Source organism: Gavialis gangeticus, unplaced genomic scaffold, assembly GCF_001723915.1.
Source record: "Gavialis gangeticus isolate Ggan-Ray unplaced genomic scaffold, GavGan_comp1, whole genome shotgun sequence".
Lineage (NCBI taxonomy): Eukaryota > Metazoa > Chordata > Crocodylia > Gavialidae > Gavialis > Gavialis gangeticus.
This window is the reverse complement of record NW_017729029.1, coordinates 38,665,385-38,670,526: the sequence shown is the minus strand read 5'-3', so window position 1 is coordinate 38,670,526 and position 5,142 is coordinate 38,665,385.

Below are 5,142 nucleotides of genomic sequence, written 5' to 3'. Positions count from 1 at the left end.
ACACCTAATCCCCAACAACAGGGCAAGATTTCCTTGGCTGCCCGGACAGAGGAAGGACAGGCAGCTGCTTCAGCTTCTGCAATCTGCTTTCAGATTGAATCATTTGCAAAGTATCACTTACTGAAACTAACCTCAGGTATATTTAAGACAAATAGGAGGAAATCCTCTCCTCACACTGGTTTAGAACCTCAGCTCTTGTATCCTTAGGCCTGCTCACTGTCTGCATTTATTAGGCCCACCTGCCACCCAGGCTGCCTCTATACAGAACATGGAGACCAAAATTGCTGTCTTTTAAGCCAGTGAATCTCTACTGCAGCAGCCAAATGATTCTCTCTGTTTCCAGATCCATGCCAGGAGTTGTGCCCCCTCCCCCCCGGCTACCTATGCCATTTCAGAAAAAAAGTGAGCTTCTCTAATAAGAAGCAGGACTAACATGATGCATCACTGCAGGGCGCTGGTGAGATACATGAGGATTAGAAAGGTTGCAAGCACAAGCTGGGGAGGCTGAAACTGGTTCTGAAGTGTCAGTCATTAATCATCTCACACACAGACTGCAAATGCCAGTAACACTACTTAGTCAGAGCTGTCTGTGTTCTGAAGACCCTGCAAAAGACAAATGGGTTATATCTCTGCTAGGCAGCCAGTGTGAGGCTGCTGATGGGAGTGAAGGTTGGCCTGCTGGAGTTCAAGGCTCATTGTGTTCAAAATGATGCAGAGGGACCCAGTGCACATTCACTGGACATTCACAAGCGGTGTGTTGTGTTTGATCTCTTAGTGCTTGCCCCAGGCCTTACTGTCAATGTCACCAGTGCCAACCCTGCTCCTCTTATGTAGGATCACTTTTGCCACATCCTCCCCTCTCTTTTTGAGTTATATGGGTAGTTATGCATTACCAGACTTGTCTGAGATGTCTCTCTGTAGCTTAGGCTGCTGGTATTTTGTCTTGCCTATGTGACTGGTTCACTGGATTTCTCACTCTGCAGTGAACTTGTCCTGTGCCATACTTTGATCATGTTATTCTATCAGCATCACAGCCTATTACAACTTGCACGGATGCTTCTACCACTTGCACTGAAAACTCAGACTCATTTCCTGTAAACATCAGCCTGAAACTCCTGATTGTCAAATGATATCAAAGCCCCAGATGGATCACAAAACTCCAGAAGGAATCCTGGTACTAATCTACACATGGAGGCTAGCCTGATTCCTGCTCTGACCATGGAGGAAGCAAGGTTTGTGAGGTGTAAGTGTAATGATAGCTTTCATTGGTATGTATAGTTGTGAGAGAAGTTAGATAAGCATTTTAGCACAAAATGTCCTTCCTCAGGTAGGTCCTCAGCACAGAGAGGTGCTTTTAAATAATGGTACTATAGTTTTACAAGTATATTTCCAAGGCTTTTGGATGCATGGAGGATGCCCAAGATTTCACAACATCTCAGCTGGATACCTGGGAATCCAATGTGCTGAACTCAGCACCCTGAAAATTCTGCACCATTTTGACTGCAAACATTTAAAGACCAAAATGATGCCATGTTGAAAATGTGATTGCTGATCTTTAATATTATATCCTTCCTTCCCCCATCCTCTTCTTCTCAGGTGGTTTGGGTGTTTTAAGCTATTTCTAACCATAGTCTTTCAAAACTAGGTCAAGCAACTGTATGTAATGGTCAGGATGAAAACCATGCTTGCTCATCATAACACACATTTGGAAAAAGAATAGCTTTGGTCTGCGGGTACACCTTAGCATTGCCTCTTGGGTTATGTCAGCACAAGCTGCATTCGCTGTAACAAAGTCCTTTCAGCGAGCTGGTTAAATGTCAGCAGAGAATTATTATTTCCACTGCAGGCAGCCTCATCAACCCAGGAGAGATCCCAGGCTCGGAACTTGCCTTAAATGAGTCTCACTCCAGTCAAAGTGAAAAACCTCCTTGCATAAACAGCTGTGTAGCACAATCTCACGGAATTTCCTGTTGCTGTGTCCCAGTAGAGTTAACCTTTGTAAACCCAATGGGGCTGCCTTGCACACTGTGAAGAAGTACTACCTGTTACCTCAACAGAATAACAGATCCACTTTTATGAGAACTCAATTCAGCATTTCCTGTAGAGATTACTCTTCACCTCCTACCTTGCTGGGAGAGCAGCATACATGGGCCAGTGGAAAGTGCTGCAAGAAGCCATTTAAGTCAAGTTACATCACAGTGATATTTCCCTATTAAAAAATGCCACACATATGGTGGAAAAGTAGTTTGTAATTGAGAGTGACTGGGACATGATGGAGCCAAGGATGTAGTGATAAGATTTTGATAGGTATATTGTTTGAGCATGTGCCATAGAACTGACAAGTGAGATTCCTGGTAACAGCCAAATTGCCCACAAAGAATCTGACACTGAATCTGCTAACAGGAAAGCTCCCTACCCTGAAGAGCATGTGTCCTGAAAAGGGTGCAAACTAGGGTTGGAAAGTAAAAAAGTCTTGGACAAAAGCAGCCAGTAAGTTCAAAGTATGCTGCTGGAGTCCCAGTGTGGCTTGAAAAATCATGTTGCTCTAATGGGTGTAGTTTTGCCTGTTCGTGTTTCATATGTAGTTGACTCACAGAATTTCCCCTTTGTTACTTAGCTAATTAACTCTTACGGCTAGATTTGCAGAGCTGACAGATAGTCTGAATCCTCCATCATCCTAAGGAAGCCCCAGAGACCTGGAGATGACATATCTGGCCTTCATTATTAAAGGTATTATTAATTTCAGACCCCAGTTAACCTAGTTCCACATAAACCTGCTCTTCCCTGTACTACAAACATTGCCCCCCCCCGTCCCCTGCCCCCCCGGACTGCTCAGGGAACAGCAACACGTTTTTGCTGAGCAGCTGTGCTGAGCACTGTCTCCTAGAGGAAGCTTTCATGTGGTAGACAGTGATAACATTTGCTCTGTCACTGCAACATCAGGGGCAAGCTAGGGTAAGGGCAGACTTCCCACCAGCTGTGCTGATACTGTAGAAGCAGAAAAGACAACATCATGATCCATATCTAATATAGGTAAACATGAGGGATGAAATCATGGCTCCCTTTTCACATCAGTGAACACTTACTCATGGGAGTCAGTCCACTGAAATGCGATTAGTGTTAGGGGTTCACTATCTGGCTCCAAACAATTATTCTTTTCCTCCTGTCTGCTCTTCGGATGGCAAAAGAGCATTTTGTGTGAGGTTTTTTATAATGAGAAGAGGTGGAAGTCTGGTAGAGGCTAGAGAGTCCAGAACCCAGTGACAAAAATGACTGAGAACTTGGAAAGCAAGTTATAGGAGAAAAGGCTGAAGGAGCTAGGCATGTTCAGCTTGTAGAAAAGATACTTAAGAGAGGACATGATAACAGTTTTCAAACATCTTTATGGCTGCCGTAAAGAAGAGGAAAAGTACTTTTTCTCTCTTGCTGAAGGAAGGATGAGGCTTGAATTTGCAGCAAAGTAGGTTTAAGTTGGATATTAAGAAAATTTCTTCACCGTTAGAACAGTGAGACAGTGGAATAGGCTGTCTAGGGAAGTTATGGACTCTCCATCACTGGAGGTGTTCAAGAAGAGGTTGGACAGCCACTGGTCAGGGATGATATAATTCTATGGCTGTGTTCTACTATGGGTATTTCCCACGCTTCTCAGCTTTGCTGGTCAGCCCCATCCCCACTTTCTGCTACTTGTCAGGGTGTTTTTAAGCCTCCCTCAGAAGCACTGGGTGTTGGCTGCAGCCATGGCTGGGGGCTTCGACTGAGGTTAGCCAATGTTCCTGCTGGGACCAAAGCTAGAGGATCCTGGATAGAGGGTCTTGCACCACTGCTCAGGATCAGACCAATTGCTGTATTTGGAAGGAGGGATTTTTACCCCATGGTCAGATTGGTACAGATGTGGGGGTTTTGCCTTTCTGTATAGCAGGGAGTGTGGCCCTCTACCTGGGATCTCTTGTCACTATTTTGACAATCTTTTATAGAAGCAGGACATTGGCTGCTGTGGTTCCCCTGCTTTACTTGTGGCTGGTTAGGGTCTTATGTCTTGTGTTGTGCTGGAGTTGACAGTAGGCTTACAAAGAGTTTAAATTCTGGACTATATAGGATGGTTTGGACAGGAATGATGCTGCCTCAGGCAGGGGGCTGAACTCAATGACTTCAGGAGGTCTCTTCCAGCCCTACTTCTGTATGATTTTACTGGTAACTGTCATGCATGACAGCTGGGGCTCCGCTAAGAAGCAATGGGTTCAATCGCTCCCAGGAGATGGTTTTACAACTCCCAGGTATGGCAGATGGCACTGATTCTCTGCCTAATGAGAGCAGCAGTCACGGGGGTCTCTCTAGAGAAGCAGCAGAATGACTGATCTGAAGGAAAAAAACACAGCCAGATGCAGTGAGCCCAGCAGAGCCAGTTTTGTTTTTCTTCTTTGCATTTCTAAGAGGAAAACAAAACCGTCAGGGCCTGTGGAAAGAAAATGTAAAACCAGTGAGGAAATTAACTTGCAGAGCAGTGGCACAGTGTAAGAGGAACACCTGTAGAATAGAAACCTAGGGACCAGGTCCCACTTCTGCCTGCTCCCTGCCCAGCCCAGCCCTGCAGGCGTGCAGCGCCCCCTGCGCCTTCCTGAAGCACAAATTAGAAACAGCGTCGCCAGGTCTTAACTATGAAATTATCATACTGGGAGCTCAAAATTACCATATTTGCTGAAAAACTATACTACACTGAAAAAATATGCAAATATAAATGCAAATAATCTTCTTGTTTATTTTACATTGCTCACTATAACTAGCCAGTGAGTGAGCACATGGTCATCAGAGCTGAAGCATTTTTTTATTTCGAGGTAAGCAGCCACAAGAAAGTGCTGACAGCAAACCCAAAAGTCTTTAAGGCTCCCTGAGAATAACTTGGGTTTTGCATATGCTGCATCAATGAGCTGCCTCAAAAATTACCGTACATTTCGAACACTTTGACTGTTACTGATTCTACATCATACAAGGGTTGAAATGATCGTACAAATACAGTCATTACCGCGCACCTCGCAACATGACCAGAAAGAAAGGAGGCAAGAAGCGGGCGGCGCGGACGGGGCAGCCCCGCGGATCTCGGCGCGCTGCGACACGCCCCCCCCGCCAGGCCGGGCCCTGGGATCG